At 44.6% G+C, this 19,479-nt stretch overlaps 1 long non-coding RNA gene across 1 annotated transcript; it reads right to left on the reverse strand.

Moving 5' to 3' along the window:
* Positions 1-567: 567 nt before the first annotated feature.
* Positions 568-18,716, reverse strand: LOC113630367 (uncharacterized). Its single transcript, XR_003437004.1, has 4 exons — positions 18,706-18,716; positions 13,880-13,885; positions 9,503-9,508; positions 568-690 (listed from the first exon to the last, which is right to left on the reverse strand). It is a non-coding gene; the product is annotated as an uncharacterized LOC113630367 (long non-coding RNA).
* Positions 18,717-19,479: the final 763 nt, after the last annotated feature.

The following is a 19,479-nucleotide window of genomic DNA, read 5'->3' on the forward strand; positions in this document are numbered from 1 at the left end:
AACGAAGCCAGGTCAGTGTTGTTCCTTGTGGGAAATGATAACTTCCAGCCAGGAACATCAGACTTGCTTATTTAGAAAAACGATGAACAGAATGAACTAAACCCCCCTCTCCTTTCTCCATCCTCGGTGCCATTTGGAGATGCGTCTACTCCCCTTCCACCTGAATTCCCTCCTAAAAAGAAGCTACTGCGATTAACCAGAGCACAGGGGACTAATGCTTGTTAAATCCTCACACTGTATGTGACGTTGCCTAGGCAGGGTTATGTTTGCCATTTCACATCATTCTTTTTGTTGCTGTTGTTGTTTTGTATGTGTGTGTGTGTCTCTTTTTTTTTTCCCACACTGTGCGGCATGTTCCCTGACCGGGGATCGAACCTGCACCCCCTGCACTGGAAGCACAGAGTCTTAACCACTGGGCTGCCAGGGAAGTCCCTTGTTTCTTTTTTTAAAAAAATTTTATTGGACTATATTGATAGTTGATTTACAATGTTGTGTTAGTTTCAGGTGTACAGTAAAGTGATTCATATCTATATATATCTATATATCTTCTTTTTTAGATCCTTTCCATTATAGGTTATTACAAAATATTGAGTATAGTTCCCTGTGCTATACAGTAGGTCCTTGTTGGTTATCTATTTTGTATATAGTAGTGTGTATGTGTTTATCCCAACCTCCTAAGTTATCCCTCCCCTGATATCATATCACTCTTGAAACAGGCCTAGGAAGAGCCTAGTTGACAATACAAATGAGTTGAGTAGAACAGCCTTGGGCCCTGGTAAGGAGTGGATTCAATCCTGCCAACCTGCCCTGCCCGGGGCTGGGGAGGCGAAGCCCTGGGGGCCTCGCGGCTGGAACCACCCAGCAGACCGGAAACCCTGCTGCCACCGGAGCCTGCGCTCCACCTTGCTGGGAGGGAAAGCGTCCAGAAGCGCCAGGTTCCCAGCCTCGGCAGCTCCATCTCAGCCACAGCTGGGGCGCTTGGACGTCGGCTGGCGGCCTCTGGCCAGGCCAGGGTGACACACGGCAAGGCTGCCCAGTGCTGGCCTCTCCAAGCTCTGCCCGAGGGTTCCCATCACAGGTGCCTGCCTGCGGGCCACGTGCTCGGAGCTCCGGGCCTGGCTCTGCTGATGTCCCTCCCTGGTGTGAACACGGCAGTCTCTGTAGGAACCCGTTTCCTGCTGCAACAGTTTGAAAAGCGTGGGCAGTTGGCTGGGCAGACAGAGCAAGGGTCCAAGTCTCAGGTCCTAGTGGAAAGGGAATTAGAGGCCGCGTAGGCTGTGGCTCACACACTGCCAGGCTGAGGATGTCTGCAGGCGTTTAGTGAAGGGTAAGATATACCGCCGATCAGAGACCTGGCAGCAAAACTGGGCTCTCGACGGCAAAAGGGTATTTGGAAGTCCGTCTGGTGGGCACGTCAACTCCTGAGACGAGACCGGTGGGGCCCAGCCAGGAGCGGCCGAAGTGCCAGGGTGGCCGTCCCAGGGCTTGCCTACCCTCCACCTCGAGTCTGAATCCAGACAGCATCACCCACTAGGCCTGGCAGTAGACCTGACGGCCAGTGCCGAGTGCCAGCCGGCCTGCCAAGACCAAGCCTCTCTGCAGGCCTGACCGGCCAGGCTGGCTTCTGGGCTTGCCCATGGAGAGGTGGGGTTTCTCTCTCTGCTCCCAGGATGCCTCCAGCTTTGAGAGGCCCCAGGAGGAGCAGATACCCCGGCTGCCCTGTCCTCGAGGTGCAGGCAAGGCCTAGGCCTCTGACCCCTGGACTCCGAGCTCCCCATGGAGGTCTTGCTCCAGTGAATGCTCTGGGTGGTGCCTGTCTCCACCGGGTCAAGCCTGGGCCTTTGACGTTTATAACAAAACAACACGCTTTTCGGGTTGCCATGTGGCTGCCAGACTGCTGAGCATGGCCGGTGATTACTCAGAAATCCCGCGCACGTTTTCCAAAGGCTGGAGTGCTGGATTTAAACACATATTAATAACTCAGCCATCTGCTCTGTCTCTTAATATTAAAATGTGAGATGGTTCATAGATTCACATCTATACAGTGTGAAACCGATATTAAACATGACTGATACCAAAATAGCTCAAAGCATATTTATTTCAAGGGAAGCGGGGAATTTACATCTGAATCCTCACATGTGCAGTGCACTTTAAAGGCATCCTGAGAAAAGGCTAAAAAGCCCTGCAGTTACGGCTGCAAGTTCACAGAAACGGTTGGACTTTAAACGGATGCAGTCTTTTTAATTTAAAAAATTGGAAATGTTATTTACAATCACAAAAGGATTTCTGCTTTTGGACTCATGATCTGGTTAGATTTTTGACTAAATCCTTTTTCTGTTTCTCTCCCCGGGATGCTGTCCTTCCATCAGCAAACGTGGTTACTTCTGCCCTGCTTTAGAACTCTCCAGGCTTCTTCCAGCCTTGCTGTTCCCTGAAGCTCCCACCCCCTCTCTTGTCCTCTGCCCTCTCGCGCTTCTGGAGCAATAGTCTGTTGAGATGCACGCCGCAGTCAGACCACTAGCTGACCAGGTTCAGCGCCTCCTAAATATCCAGTCGCCTCTTCTTAGACGAGCCTCGTCGGAGAGAATCGGGTCTCAGGTGAGCGGAAGGCTCACCGTGTCACCACGTTGGTCTCCTTCTCAGCCTGGGCACCTCCATTTCCCCTCCCCCACCCACATCCGCATGGACGTGGGAGCCCAGTTCTTCTTTTTTTTTGAAGTTGGCTTTTATTTTTTAAATTAATTTTTATTGGAGTATAGTTGCTTTACAATGTTGTGTTAGTTTCTGCCATACAGTAAAGTGACTCAGCTTTACGTATACATATGTCCCCTTTTTTGGATTTCCTTCCCATTTAAGTCACTGCAGAGCACTGAGTAATCTACTCTATACATAGTATCAATAGTGTATATATGTCAACCCCAGTCTCCCAATTCATCCCACCCCTGCCCCTTTCCCCCTTGGTATCCAATGTTTGTTCGTCACACCTGTGCCTCTGTTTCTGCTTTGCAAATGAGATCATCTATACCATTTTTCTAGATTCCACATATATGATTAATATACGATATTTGTTTTTCCTCTTTCTGACTTACTTCACTCTGTATGACAGTCTCTAGGTCCTTCCACGTCTCTGCAAATGACACAAATTCATTCCTTTTTATGGCTGAGTAATATTCCGTTGTATTTATGTACCACGTCTTCTTTATCCCTTCATCTTTTGATGGACATTTAGGTTGCTTCCATGTCCTGGCTATTGTAAATAGTGCTGCAATGAATACTGGGGTGGATGTATCGTTTCGAATTAGAGTTTTCTCCAGATATACGCCCAGGAGTGGGATTGCAGGATCATATGGTAGCCCTATATTTAGTTTTTTTTTTTTTTTTTTTGTGGTACGCGGGCCTCTCACCGCTGCGGCCTCTCCCGCTGCGGAGCACAGGCTCCGGACGTGCAGGCTCAGCGGCCATGGCTCACAGGCCCAGCCGCTCCACGGCATGTGGGATCCTCCCAGACCGGGGCACGAACCCGTGTCCCCTGCATCGGCAGGCAGACTCCCAACCACTGCGCCACCAGGGAAGCCCCCTATATTTAGTTTTTAAAGGAACCTCCATGCTGTTCTCCATAGTGGCTGCACTGGTTTACATTCCCACCAACAGTGTATGAAGGTTCTTTTTTCTGTGGGAGCCCTTTGTTTATAAGATACACTCCAAATATCTGGTCCCCTTTCAGGCTCCTGAACAGTCTAGATCTACCTTATCTTTCTCACCTTATCACCCCCTTTCTTCAAAACTCAACTACATGCTGCCTTTTCCAAAAGCCGCCCCCAGCTGCTCAGCTGAAAGCCGTCTGTTCTGCTCTTGGATGTTTGCAGAGCCCTACGACATGTATGACTGTCTACCTAGAAACGGGGCTGTCTGTGTGGACCTCACTGCGAGGGAAGACCTCGGAGGGTGAGGGCAGGGTGCTCTGGGAGGATTTTGGAGAACTCATGGGCGGGAGCAGAGATGTCTGTGAAAGTGCAAGCGTGAGAATAGAAATATCAGAACACACTTGGTAAGTGCAGGGCAGCTTTGAAAAGGAAGAAGGTCACATGCATGTGTGTGTACTGCATGGGTCCACTTATACACAGATATTTTCAATAAATATATTTTAAATTAAAATGTATTTTAATTTACAGATCTTTAAGTGTGGGGAAAAATCTGTTCATTAGAGATCACAAGGTGTGGAATAAAAAGAACTAGGGTTTTTATTGAAATATAGTTACTATACAATATTTTGTTAGTTTCAGGTGTACTACATAGTGATTTGACATTTGCATACACTGTGAAATGATCACGATAAGTCTAGTAACCTTCTGTCCCCACAGAAAATTATTACAGTATTATTCACAATATTCCTTAGACTGTGTATAACATCCTCATGGCTTATTTATTTTATGTGTTTTTTCTTTTAATTTTTAATTGAAGTATAGTTGATTTACAATATTATATTAGTTTCAGGTACACAACATAGTGATTCAAAATGTATATAGATTATACTACATTTAAAGTCATTATAAAATATTGGCTATATTCCCTGTGCTGTACCATATACCCTTGTAGCTGATTTATTTTATACATAGTAGTTTGTACCTCTTACTCCCCTGCCCCTCTCTTGCCCCCCACTTCCCTCTCCCCACTGGTAACCACTAGTTTGTTCTCTATATCTGTGAGTCTGTTTCTATTTTGTTATATTCATTTGTTTGCTTTATTTTTTAGATTCCACATATAAATGATAACATACAGTATTTATCTTTCTCTATCTGACTTATTTCACTAAGCATAATACCTTCCAGGTCCATCCATGTTGTTGCAAATGGCAGAATTTCATTCTTTTTTATGGCTGAGTAATATTCCATTGTATATGGTGTGTGTGTGTGTGTGTGTGTATAAGAGTTTCCTCCAGATGTATGCCCAGGAGTGGGATTGCATATATATATATATATATATATATATATACACATATCTATCTATCACATCTTCTATATCCACTCGTCTGTTGATGGACACTTAGATTGCTTCCATATCTTGGCTGTTGTAAATAATGCTGCTATGAACATTGCGGTGCATGTGTCTTTTTGAAAAAATAATTAAAAATCTGGGCACTAAAAATATGATCCTCAGCCTTTTTTTTTTTTTTGCGGCACGCGGGCCTCTCACTGTTGTGGCCTCTCCCGTCGCGGAGCGCAGGCTCCGGACGCGTAGGCTCAGCGTCCATGGCTCACGGGCCCAGCCACTCCGCGGCATGTGGGATCTTCCCGGACCGGGGCACGATCCCGTGTCCCCTGCATCGGCAGGCGGACTCTCAACCACTGCACCACCAGGGAAGCCCGACTTCACATTTTAGAACTCAAGATGCCACAGCCTGACTCCTGTTCTCTGAGCTCTGGCATGTCATCCATTCTCTGAGGCACGAAGCAGGGAGTGCTGGAGGGAGGCCGGGGTGCAGGGATCTACGAGGAAAACACACCTGAGTCAAACTGCAAGAAACTGTGGGCAGAAAGGAGAATATTTACTTAAATTTTAGAACTGTTTTTGGGTGGTGGAGATTTGGTAGTTTTTTGTTTTCTACTTAAATTTTTTTCAACATTGAACATGAATTACTTTTATAACTAGGGGGAAAAAAACCCAAACCAATGACCTATAAAAAAAGACCCACTCTGTTTCATTCTTAAACATGTCTGGTTTGGATCTCATTTCAGTGTGTGTGTTCAGGATGCCCAGCAAATCTTTTTTTTTTCCTAATATTATTCTTTTTTTTTTTTTTTAATTTTGTTTGCGTTGGGTCTATGTTGCTGCGCACGGGCTTTCTCTAGTTGCGGTGAGCGGGGGCTACTCTTTGTTGCAGTGCTCAGCCTTCTCATTGCAGTGGCTTCTCTCGCTGTGGAGCACAGGTTCTAGGCACGTGGGCTTCAGCAGTTGTGGCACATGGGTTTAGTTCCTCCGCGGCATGTGGGATCTTCCCAGACCAGGGCTCAAACCCGTGTCCCCCTGCATTGGCAGGCGGATTCTTAACCACTGCGCCACCAGGGAAGCCCATGCCCAGCAAATCTTGTTTAATCTTCGTAAAGACCCAAGTTAAAGCACTAATTCCAAACCTTGTCATTCATCTCCCTCTGTCCACCATTCAGCATGTTCTTACTTCCAGGTGCTCGGGATGCAGCAACGGGCAAGGTAGACAGTTTCTGTCTTCACAGAGTTTGTGGCCCTTAAGGGACTGACCTGATGGATGCATGGATCTGACCCCCAGATTCCCAGTTCTGAACAAGCAAACACAGGAACAGCCCCACATGCAGACGTTTTCCTCACAAAGCTAACTTTTGTCTAGGCTATTACATGTTAACAGTAGCAGAAAAGTACAGCCAATCCTCATTATTTGCCTATTCACTAAAATTTATTTGTAAGCCCCAAATACTCCCAATACTTTTTTGGTCCTTTGTGTGGCCATGCGCAGAGCAACAAAAAATTTGAGTTGCCTGATGCACATGTTTCCAGCTGAGGTTGAACCAAGTGATGCTCTGCCTCCTTGCCTCGGCATCATACAGAGATGACCAGAGGGTGGAGCCGGGAGCAGACAGTGCAGTGCAGAGTAAGAAGCTCTGGCTCTGGGGCCAGCTGGATGGGGTTGAATCCCAACTCTGGAACCCATTAGTGGGATGGCCTCAGGCAACTCACTCAACACTTCTGAGCCTCCTTTGTTTTCTCTTTTGTAAAATAAAGAAAATAGGATCTGCCTGGATGAGTTGTTTTTAAGATTACAGATTGTGATCTGTGTGAGATTGGTATATACATACCATCCATGGGTTTACATCTCCCCTAGGGCAATGGCTCAGCACTCACTGATCCAGTGTTTATGGCAAGTTTACTACTAACACGAATAATGAGAACGGACTCCACTGGGTTTAGAGGTGTCCAGCCAAAGAGGCTCCTGTTAGGTGGACGGCTGGCAGGGTGACAGTCCTGTGCCCTGAGGACTGGGGCTGTGTGGGACAGGAGGAACTGTGTTGAGTGTCTTAGCTCAGGCTGCACGACAGATGACCACAGACTGACTGATTTAAAAATCAGAAATGTACCTAAAGTTCTGGAGGCTGGGAAATCCGAGATCAAGATGCTAGTTGGCTTGGTTAATGATGAGACTCTTTTTCTGGCTTGCAGATAGCTGTCTTCTCCTTGGATATTCATACGGCAGAGAGAGAGGGAGAGAGAGAGAGGGGGAGGAAGCAAGCTCTTGTGTATCTTCTTATAAGTGCACTAATCCTATCACGAGGGTTCCACTCTCATGACCTAATTACCTCTTTTTTAAACAATAAATTTATTTATTTATTTATTTTTGGCTGCATTGGGTCTTTGTTGCTGCGCGCAAGCTTGCTGTAGTTGCAGCGAGCGGGGGCTACTCTTCGTTGTGGTGCGCGGGCTTCTCATTGCAGTGGCTTCCCTTGTTGCGGAGCGCGGGCTCTAGGCGCATGGGCTTCAGTAGTTGTGGCACGTGGGCTCAGTAGTTGCGGCTCTCAGGCTCTAGAGCGCAGGCTCAGTAGTTATGGCACATGGGCTTAGTTGCTCCATGGCATGTGGGGTCTTCCTGGACCAGGGCTGAAACCCGTGTCCCCTGCATTGGCAGGAAGACTCCTAACAACTGCACCACCAGGGAAGTCCCCTAATTACCTCTTAAAGGCCCCATTTTCAGACACCATCACACTGGGGACTAGGGCTTCAATATGTGAATTTGGGGGAGGGGGACACAAAAATTAGCCCATAGCAATGAGGGAGAACAATTGCCCTGCAGGGCAGGCCTGCAAAAGGAGTTATAGGTAGTCAGGGAAGGATAATTCTGTACTCAGCCCTTGGGGAGGAATGGAAAGAAAGTGCAGAGAGGGAGACTGGAGGCTGCTGAGGATACACATTTCCATGGTGTGGAGAGCAGTCCTCAGGCTGCCACTCCAGTGACGCATTGCAAGTGAGTAAATCCAATTATATTTATAACTTCTTACGTGGGTTAAAAAATGAGTTATTTTTTAAGATAAGGTTTTGTTTTTCATTTTCATTTACCATTTCTCCCCGTGACTTACGGATGGTTTGGAGCTTGAACGTACAGTTCTTGGGATACGGCCACTGCATTTGCGTCACAGCCGGCAACTACTATCTTAATCCCTTCATTACCAAAGAAAGATTTATTTTCCCAAGTCTTCAGTCTTAACTGAGTGGAATATTTACTAGAATCGCTGGGTTTTGTGACTCTCCCTTCCTCCTTTCCCTACCAGGCTGGCCTGGGAGTCCACTGCAAAGCCTCTGGGCTAGAGTGTGGTCTCATTGCTGATCTTCTGCAGCTGTGTTGGCCAGGATGGAGGAGAGCAGTGGTGGTCCAAAGCCTTGCTTCTTGTCTGATGTTAGAGTGAACTGTGTCCCCCCCACTCACCCCCTAATTCATACATTGAAGCCCTAACCCCCAATGTGACTGTATCTGAAGACTGGGCTTCTAAGGATAGTTAAGGTAAGTGAGGTCATAAGGGTGGGCTCTAATCCACAAAGACTGGGGTCCTCTTAAGAAGAGGAAGAGACACCAGAGCTCTCTCCTTCTCTATGCACGTGCACAGAGAAAGGCCGTGTAAGGACACAGGGAGAAGGTGGCCGTCTACAAGCCAAGGAGAGAGGCTTCACCAGAAACTCACCCTGCTGATGCCTTGGTCTTGGACTTCCAGCTTCCAGAAGTGTGAGAAAATATTTTTTTTTATTGTTTAAGCCCCCAGTCTGTGGTATTTTGTTATGGCCGCCCAAGCTGACTAATACCTCTGGTAATGAAGAATGGAATCAGGGCTTCTCCACTCTGGTACCCTGGAGCTTCCTCAGCCTCCACTTAGCCCTCCACCCTTACTAATGGGATCCAGAAATTCCCAGCTATGTGGGAACTGGGTGGGATTGATTCTGATCAATCAAAGCCATCTGCACGTTGAATTCTTTGGTTATGGCGATTAGTCTAAGACTGAGCATATTGACCCAACCAGAGAGAAGCCCAGGGTTCTTGCTCAATGGTTGAAGAAAGAGAAGATCCCTCTGCTTGGAAATAAATGACGATACATGAGCCTGTAGGCTTCTGACACACACCTCACTACCATGAGGGCTTGAGACAGACCCAGGGGCATCCCAGAGAAACAACTGCTTCTGAAGACATCATGAATATTTGGCCCCAGCTGCACTGTCGTACCTCTGGACTTTTTAGTTATGTGACAACAAATCGCTTTCATTGTTTTAGCTAAATGCGTTGTGTTTCTTGTGACCTGTCCCTGGAACTCATCCTGACTGGAACTCTCTCCCACCAATTGATTTTCCACACAGCAGTCAGAGTGCGCACTTAAGAATACAAAGCTGACTCATGTCACTTTGTAGATTGAGTCCTTTCAGTAACTTCCTGTTCCATTTAAGATAAAATCTAGGGGCTATCTCTGGTAATCGTGGTGAAAGAAAATCAAGTGACTTCCCTCTGCAGAAAATAAGTACAAAACTGACAAAATTATTAAAGACAATCATTTCAGGTCACTGGAAATTGACAAAAGATAGGCAACAACTTGAGAAGAATTGACCCATGAAAATTGTTACAACATTGGGTAAGAGTGGTGAGTCTGTGGCCTTCTAGTCTGGAGGCATTTCCATCTCACCCAACTTGGGTGAGGAAAACTTACAACTTTACCAGCTGGACTTGACAGATTTGATTCAGGGAGTTGACAGAGCAGCTAGAAATTTAAGGGTGGGATTTTGGAAGTGAGAGAGCCAAGGAAGAGCACAGACGGAAGTCTCTCCACACATTGCTGGTTGACTGCTAGACAGTGCAGGCACATGGGAACCGCAGGAGGTCTAGCAAAAATCGAAAGCCTGGGAGATGTGTGACTTTACTGCACTTTTGAGAACACGCCTCAGTCCACACATAGCTTAGGCAGCGGAGAGCGGAAGACTTACTGGCTTGAAGTGTCTGAGCATAATCTCTGCCTAAATCATTGCGTGACTATAAAATCATGCAGGTGAAGGGGAAACCCCTAAGAATCAGACCCCACCCCCTTAAAAAAAATGAGCAGAGATTTCAGTGGCTGTCCATTGAAAGTGAGATAGATTTTCAGGTTGAATCCAGGCAAGTTACTTGTCTGCTAAAGATAAGAGCCCTCAGAAGAGCAAAACAGAATCCAGAATTGCTGCAACATATTGCCTACAATGTCTGGTTTTAAATAAAGAATTATTAGACAGGCAAAGAAAACGTAAAGTATTTTCCATACCCAGGGAGGGAAGGAAGGAGGGAAATCATTCAATAGAAACTGACTCTGAGTCAGCTCAGACTTACACCTAGCAGACGAAGTCTTCAAAGCAGTAAACTAGATAGATAGCTAGTGGGAAGCAGCCGCATAGCACAGGGAGATCAGCTCGGTGCTTTCTGACCACCTAGGGGGTGGGATAGGGAGGGTGGGAGGAAGACACAAGAAGGAGGAGATATGGGGATATATGTATATGTATAGCTGATTCACTTTGTTATACAGCAGAAACTAACATACCATTGTAAAGCAATTATACTCCAATAAAGATGTTAAAAAATATATATATTCAAAATATTCGAGGAAACTATGCCAACAACAAATAAACAAATAAAGAATCTCAACAGAGAAATGGAAAAAAGAAGCAAGTGGAAATTCTAGAGCTTAAAACTGTACTAACTGAAATGAAAAATTCATGGCATGAGTTTATTTGGGATGTGAGAAGAAAGAATTGCTGAATTTCATAGAATGATAGAAATAATTTAATCCAAAGAACAAAAAGAAAATACCTCATGATCAAACTGCCAAAAGCTAGAAGTAAAGAAATCATTTTTTTTTCTATTTTTTGGCCATGCCCTGTGGCATGTGGGATCTTAGTTCCCCGACCAGGGATCAAAACCCTGCAGTGGAAGCATGGTGTCTTAACCACTGGACTTCCAGGGAAGTCCCAAGAAATCATTTTTAAGAGAGCAAAAAAAAAAAAAATGTTACATTCTACACAGGGAACAACAATATAATTTACTGCTGACTTTTCATAGAAATAACAGAAGCCAAAGGACATTGAAAGCCTAAAATACTTTATGAATTTGCTGCATTTTCTGTGAAAGAACAGTGGCTTCCTATTCTTTTTTAGTGATTGCCTATTCTGTTTAGTGACATGATAAAAGAAAATAAAAAGCTATAACCAATAAAACCGTCTCTCAAAACTGAAGACAAAACATAAAACCATTTCTAGGTTAAAAAGAGAGAGAGAAAATAAAACTGAGAGAATTCGTTGCTGGCAAACCTGTGCTAAAAGAACTGCTAAAGAGAGGTGACATTGGATGGTAACTTGTATAGTAACTTAGATTCAAGAAGGACTAAAGAATACCCCAAATGGAAATAATACATTTTTTTCTTCTATTACTTTTTTAAAAAAGACATATGACTATTGGAAGCAAAAATTATAATACTACATTGTTGGGCTTTAACATATAAAGATTATATATATGACCACAATAGCACAAAAAATAGCACAAAAGGGAATGGAGTTATATAAATGCAAAGTTCCTACATTTTATTTGAAGTTAGTCAGTATTAACTTGAAATAGATGGTGATAAATAAAAGATGTATATTGTAATACTTAGGTAAAGCACTAAAATTAATGCAAAGAAATATAGCTAAGAAGTCAATACAGGGACTTCTCTGGTGGTGCAGTCGTTGGGAATCTGCCTGCCAATGCAGGGGACATGGGTTCGATCCCTGGTCTGGGAAGATCCCACATGCCGTGGAGCAGCTAAGCCCTTGCACCACAACTACTTAGCCTGCGCTCTAGAGCCCGCGAGCCACAGCTACTGAGCCCGTACGCCTAGATCCTATGCTCCGCAACAAGAGAAGCCAGCACAATGAGAAACCTGTGCACCGCAATGAAGAGTAGCCCCCGCTCGTTGCAACTAGAGAAAGCCTGCACAACAATGAAGACGCAATGCAGCTAAAACAAAATAAAATTTTTTAAAAAATTTGAAAATTAATACAAGAATTAAAATGAAATACAAAAACATATTTGTTTAATATAAAAATGCAGGAGTAACAGGGATTAAAAAGAGAGAAAGATGAGACAAATAAGAAAAAAATAGCTAAAGGCAGACTTATAACCATGGGAATGAACTAAAAATTCCAATCAAAAGACAGAAACTGTCAGACTGGAAAAAAGAGAGAGCTGTTGCCTATAAGAGATCACTTTAAGTTCAAAGACATAAAGAGGTTAAAGTAAATGGATGAATAATATATAGGAGGCAAATACATAAACAATAATCAGAAGGGAGATGAATGATTTTTTATTAATGTCAGACAAAATAGACTTTAAAAAAATGAATATTACTAGAGACAGAGTATTTTATAATGATAAAAGTGTCAATACAAGAGAAAGAAATGAAATATTATTAATTTATTTGTACCTAAAAGAAAGCTCCAAAATTCATAAAGTAAAAACTGACAGAATTGAAAGACAAAATAGAAATACCAATAATTATAGCTGAAGATATCAATACTGTTCTCTCAGTAAGTGATAGAACAAGTAGAACAGTAAGAACAGAAAACTTGAACAGCACTATCAAACAAATTGACCAAACTGACATCTATAGAACACTTCACCCAACAACAGCAGAATACCTTTTGTTTTCAAATGTACATGGAATGTTTACAAAATAAACTCTATGCTGGATGATAAAACATTTCAAATGTCTGTACATTTAAAAAGATTATTATCATATATAGCATGCTCTTTGATGACAATGGAAATAACTTTAGGAATCTACAACAGACAAAATTTGAGAAATCCTAATATACGGGGAAACTAAACACACTTCTAACTAACTTATGAGTCAAAGAAGAGATCACAAGGAAAATTAGAAAATGCATCAAACAATGAAACAGAGAACACAACATATTCAAATTTGTGGGATGTAGCCAAAGCAGTGGTTATATGGAAAATCTATAGCTTTAAAAGCTTATGTTATAAAAGAAGACAGTTCTAAAATCAGTGAACTATGCTTCCAACTTAGGAAGCTAAAAATGAAGAGAAAATTAAATACTGAGTAAGTAGAAGGAAGGCAATAATAAAGATCAGTAGGGAAATCAATAAAATACAACATGAAAAAACAATAGAAAAAAACAAAAAAACCAAATGCGGTTTCTTTGAAAAGATCAATAAAATTGACAAACCTTTATCTGGATTGAGAGTAGACACAAATTACCAATTAGGAATGAAAGAGGGAACATCACTACAGATCATAAAAACATTAAGTGGGTAACAAGAAAATATTACAAACAACCTGCTCTGAAATTTAAAACACATTAATGAAAGAAATTAAAGAAGACCTAAATAAAATGGAGGGATATACCATGTTCATGGTCTGAAAGATCCTGGGTACTCTTTTGCCATCTTACCTGGGGGCCTTGACAGAAGACATGTTCATTTCACTTTTTTCTTTTTTAATTAATTAATTAAGTTTTGGCTGTGTTGGGTCTTCGTTTCTGTGCGAGCGCTTTCTCTAGTTGTGGCAAATGGGGGCCACTCTTCATCACAGTGCGCCGGCCTCTCACTGTGGCGGCCTCTCTTGTTGCAGAGCACAGGCTCCAGACCCGCAGGCTCAGTAGTTGTGGCTCACGGGCCTAGTTGCTCTGCAGCATGTGGGATATTCCTGGACCAGGGCTCGAACCCGTGTCCCCTGCATTGGCAGGCGGACTCTCAACCACTGCGCCACCAGGGAAGCCCTCATTTCTTGCTCATGTTAGTCCTGTGTGGGTTGGGGGAGGGGAGGGAAGACTCTGCTTCACCTGGTGACTCAGGGACCAGCTTCTTCCTTCTTGTATCTCCTCCTTCCTCTAGACCTTCAGAGTCCTCTCCTTTCAGCTGGAAGCTGCATGAAGAGCAAACTTGGAGGACTGTACAGGGATTTTTCTATGACTGCATTAGATTTTGCTCTACAAATCACCCTGAACTTAGTACTGCTGTTAACCACTGCAGGCGGTGATTCTGAACAGCGCTGTGGTTCCCGCCACACCCCGCAGTGGGGATGTGGGGATGGTATTTCAGCTTTAGGTGCCCCCAGGGCTTGGGAAGCCCCACTCTGATTGCTTGTCATCCTCTCCAACCAGCAAAATGAACATATACCTCTTCCCCAAATGGCAAAACCACTGGGAGTGATTCTCCCTTTTCTCTTGGTTGGGGGAATTCCCTCTGGGCTGCAGTTCTGAGGGGGCCCAGTGGGCACCGTTGGGCTCCACGCTGTGGTGTCCGTTCAGCACGTGGTTCTGGCACCTCGGAGACCCTCTCTCCCTGCACCCCCTCAGTGCTCCCCTGATGCTTGCAGCAACATTTGAGGTCTTTCTCTGGTGTGTCTGGAAGTTCCCTTCCTTCAGCTTTTAGTGAAGGGTACTAAAATGCATGCATTTCCTAGTGAAACTTAACCAAAGCCAAGCACTGCTGGGGGCCAGTTTTTTTTCTTTAGACTTTAAGCAACAAAGAAGCGGGATGGTTTCCAAGACCTCAGCCCAGGGCAATTTGGTATGTGTGCCTTTTCTGTGACATCCTCCCTCCAGCCCTTTCTCTGCAGGCAGCCTCTGGCCTCCACAGTGGGAGACGTGGTTCACCATCTCCCTCCGGAGACAGGGATGATGGAGGAAATTGACCTCAGGGACCAGGCTGATCACCACAGCTCTGTTCATCTGTTACCGCCAAGAGGTGAAGTTCAGAAGTCAGCCTGACCTCGTCTACCCCTAGGTCCACGGCAAACTGATTCCCTCTTCGCCTCCCATACTGCCTCAAATAACATCTATCTAAAACTCTGCTGTAGGCTGAAACTCTGGGCCCCCTACACCTCGCCAAATTCATGTGTACCTACAAATGGAACTCTATTTGGAGACACGGGTCTGTAAAGAGATGATGAAGTTAAAATGAGATCCTGTGGATGGGCCCTAATCCAACTTGGCTGGTGTCCTTACGAGAAGAGGAGATTAGGACACAGACACGTGCAGAGGAAAGATCACGTGAGGACACAGGGAGAAGACAGCCATCTACAGGCCAAGGAGAAACCAACCCTGCTGACATCTTGACCTTGGGCTTCCAGCCTGCAGAACTGTGAGAAGACAAACGCCTGTCCTTTAAGCCCCCCCAGCCCGAGGCATTGCGTTATGGCGGCTGGAAGAGCCTGAGAGCCCTCCCTACCCAGTCGTTCTCTATCACACCACCCCTCTTTATTTTTCACGATGACTCCAATCACTGCCTGGAATTTATTACTTGTTTGTTGCCCCCTGGCCCTCCTGAGGGTTCATGAAGGTAGAGACCCTGTCTGCGCTGCCCGCCTCCAGACCCCACGACCCAGGACAGCGCCAGCACGTGCTCAGCTCACAGAGTTGCCAGATGATAGACCACTCACTCACAGTGGAGGCTTCGCTTTGCGGCTGGCAACCAGTTTACTTTAAAGCAAACGAAATCTTGTAATTACTCTGGTTGCGGAGAAGTACATCCCGGCCCAGGCCAGTCCTGGAAGGCCCTGCAGGTCCTGGGGTTGAGAAAGGAAGCAGGACAAAGGCACTCTCCCCAGCTTTTAATGGCGAGCGGGGTTCGAGCTCTCAGAACCCCAGCTCCCGCCTGCTTAGCAGCCCTGGCCACCAGCTGAAGAGCAGACGGAAGATGCTGGGACATCCAAGCGCTAAGCATGTGAGGTTCCAAGTGCCTGTGTGTGCCTGTGTGTGCCTGTGTGTGTGTGTGTGTTGGACACGTGGGATATGAAACAATGCAGATAGAAACAAAAATGTCTTAGACGTAATTACGCAACGAATCAAGATTGGGCTCTGCTAGGGTTTGGCTTCATGTCCAATCAGGATGGCTTGCTTTATGAAAGTGTAAAAATAAATATTTATCCGAAGTCTGTACTCGCAGCCACGGAATCCAGCACTTCGTGCAGACGTCACCCTGGACGAGCTGCTTAATTAACGCGGGGCTACCCTTGCCTGGAATTCGTCTGACCCTTCCAGCTACCACGTGGGGCTAGCGGAGCTCGTGAAGATTCAGCGGTCCCGAACAGAAGCCACTGGTCACATGTGGCTCTTTCCAGTGACATGAAGGAAAGGAGAAGTTCAGTTCCTCAGTTGCTCTGGTCACATTGCCCATGTTCAGTGGCCTCATGGGGTTACTGCGTGGTGGAAATATAGAACATTTCCGGGATTACAGAAAGTTCTATTACCTTTAGGGTAGAGAGCAGCCAGGCTGGCAGGGATCGCTCTGGGGATGTGGAATGGGTTTGGAGGGCAGTGGTCTTCAGTCTGGAGAGATCCCCAAAGGGGTGTTGGGACCCTCAGGAAAGCTGGTTGGTTGTCTGTCTGCTGGCCCTTTGTCATCAGCCAATAGCAGAGAGACCTGCTTTAGCTGAGAGTCTACGATGAGCCCAGCTCCTGGTATCCCGGATGTATTTAACGCTTGTAACAATTCTCTAAGGTAAGTGTTCCCCCATTTTTATGATTGAGAAAACTGCAGATCAGAGAAGTAACTTGTCCATCACCAACTAGCAAGTGACACAGTCAGGATGTAAACTTGGGTTTAGTTAGTCCTGCGCAAAGGCTTTTTCTGTGGTATCTTTCTGCTTTCTTGGAAACCTGGGCTCTGGTAGAACACAGGGGAGGAAGAGAATGATTGCACTCACCCTGGGCTCCCCTTCCCTCCATCAGGGTATCCCAAAGACCCCTGGTCTCCCTCCTAGCTGGTTGAAACCAGCCGGTTCTGAAGTGTGCATGTTGCTTTCCCGAGGGTCCTTGTCGTGATGTCTGAGCATCTTCCTGCATCTACAGGCAGGTACCTAGAGACAGCCACCTATAGCACAATTGATAATGGTGTTGATTAAGCATATTGGTATTGCAGTTCCTACAGAGGGAGGACCGTGCCTGCTGGGGCACTTGCAGCGCTGCTTATGGATGGTGGGGCTTGGTAGAGGGGGCTCACCCATGAGGCCCTGATGTCCTCAAGGGGGAAGGAGGACTTGCAAGGAGAGCTCAGGTCCTGGATTTTCTGACCTCACTTTTCTGCTCATGAAACGAGAAGAGAACCAAGGCATGCGGCCCTCCAATCCACAAATTATGTACCTTTCAATCACCTTATAAATTCAGTGGGTTAGAATGTTTTCTGCATGTATATCTCTTTAAAAAGATTTTTATATAAATAGGGGCTTAAAATCTAACTTTAGAAGCCTATTTTTCACTTTTAGTGCTTTTTTTGGGGGGGGCGGTTTATGCCCTTAATTATCATATGCAGTTGGCACACAAATGCAGTCTTAATTAGGCAAAGCCGAATAAGCGGTAATACAAGGCATTTCAGGGACACCTGGGGGAGATTCTAGGATCCCAAACCTTAGACACAGAACAGATGCTGTCTTTTCACGAAGTGCAAGTCTGACTTGTGAAAGTCCTCTTTTAGCCACACTGGGGAGGGAACGAGACTTGAGGCCGGAGTGGCCAGAGCAGCACCCGCTTCCCCTGTACAGAAAGTGCACAGATCATAAACCTACGGCCACAAGTGGACACATTCTTGTGAACACCCAGGTCAAATACAGGGACGTTGCCCCAAAATGGCATTCCACTAGCAATCTTATCTGTCTCTAAAAATGCCTTTGACTAAAATTATATTTTATCTGATACATATTTTTTAACTTTCACCTACTACCTTTATTTATTTATTTATTTATTTATTTAAATTTTGGCTGCATTGGGTCTTCATTGCTTCCCGCGGGCTTTCTCTAGTTGTGGCGAGTGGGGGCTACTCTTCACTGTGGTGCACGGGCTTCTCATTGCGGTGGCTTCTCTTTTTGTGGGGCATGGGCTCTAGGCGCACGGGCTTCAGTAGTTGTGGCATGCAGGCTCAGTAGTTGTGGCACACGGACTCAGTAGTTGTGGCTTGTGGGCTCTAGAGCGCAGACTCAGTAGTTGTTGCGCATGGGCTTAGTTGCTCTGCGGCATGTGGCATCTTCCCAGACCAGGGCTCGAACCCGTGTCCCCTGCACTGGCAGGCACATTCTTAACCACTGCGCCACCAGGGAAGTGCCTCACCCACTACTTTTATTTATTTATATTTTTATTTTCCTCCAGCTGTACCGAGATACCGTTGACATACAACACATGTAAGTTCAAGGTGTACAATGTGATGATTTCTGCATGTATATATTGCAAATAATTACCACAAAAATGGTTAGTCAACCCATCTATCCCCTCACTTGTTACACTTTTAGTGTGTGTGTGTGTGTGTGTGTAGTGAGACTATTTACAATCTGCTCTCTTAGCAACTTTCAAGTATATCATGCAGTATTGTTCATTAGAGTCCCCGTGTGTAAATTTGATCCCAGAATGTATGCATCTTAAAGCTGGGAGTTTGTACTCTTTGACCAACGTTTCCTATTTCTCCCAACCTCAGCCCCTGGTGATCACTGTTTTACTCACTATTTCTCTGAGTTTGGCTTTTTTGATACCACATAAAAGTGAGAACATTCAGCATTTGTCTTTTTCTTTCTGACTTATTTCGCTTAGCATAATGCCCTCAAGGTCCATTCATACTTTTGCAAAAGGCAAAATTCCCTTCTATTTCAAGATTGAATTATATTACTTCATCTGATATTAATTAGTGGCATTCACTCTCTTTTGGTTAGTATTTGCTTAGTGTTTGTATATAAATATATATTTTCGCTGCATCTCTTGTAAATTGGATTAAAAAAAATGGACGGCCTTTTAAGTGAGACATTTACTGCATTTACCCTTAATGTAATTGTTATATTTGGATTATTTCTGCCATCTTATTTTGTGCTGTCTGTGTTCTCTCTCTCTTTTTTTTTTTTGTTGCATTTTTTGGCATCTAATGAGTTCTTCTTATATTGTTCCATTTTTTCCCCATTCACTGGTTTGTAAATTATACTGTCTGTTATTATTCTTTTAGTGGTTACTTTAGAAATTACAACGTAAAAAATTAAGTTATTGTTTAAAATGTATGAAGACCTTTACTCTTCTCCTAGATAATACACAGATCTTAGGAAACATTCAGCCTATTCATGCTCCTGACTTATGTGACTATCAAATGGGGTTTTATATCTACCTGTACAAAATTTAAAAACCCAGTGGTTATTATTACTACCAATTTATATAACTGATGGTCCCTGAAATCTCCCCACTCATTTAACACTTTCTTTGTCCTCCGTTCCTGTTGCATTCTTTAGACCTCTTATCTGAAATCACACGCCTTCTACGTGAACTATATTCCTATAAATTCCCTTTCACGAGGATTTACTGGGAGGGAAACCCATTCGTCTGCTTCATTTCTACCACGAGAGGTCTCAACTTAATGCTTTTATGGGCTTATTGCTTTTAAATATCCTTTGCTTTCATTTGAATGGGTTCTTGGAAGGAGGAAAATAA

Source organism: Aethalodelphis obliquidens, unplaced genomic scaffold (genome assembly GCF_003676395.1).
Source record: "Aethalodelphis obliquidens isolate GAN/ISIS:26980383/991018 unplaced genomic scaffold, ASM367639v1 scaffold1, whole genome shotgun sequence".
NCBI lineage: Eukaryota > Metazoa > Chordata > Mammalia > Artiodactyla > Delphinidae > Aethalodelphis > Aethalodelphis obliquidens.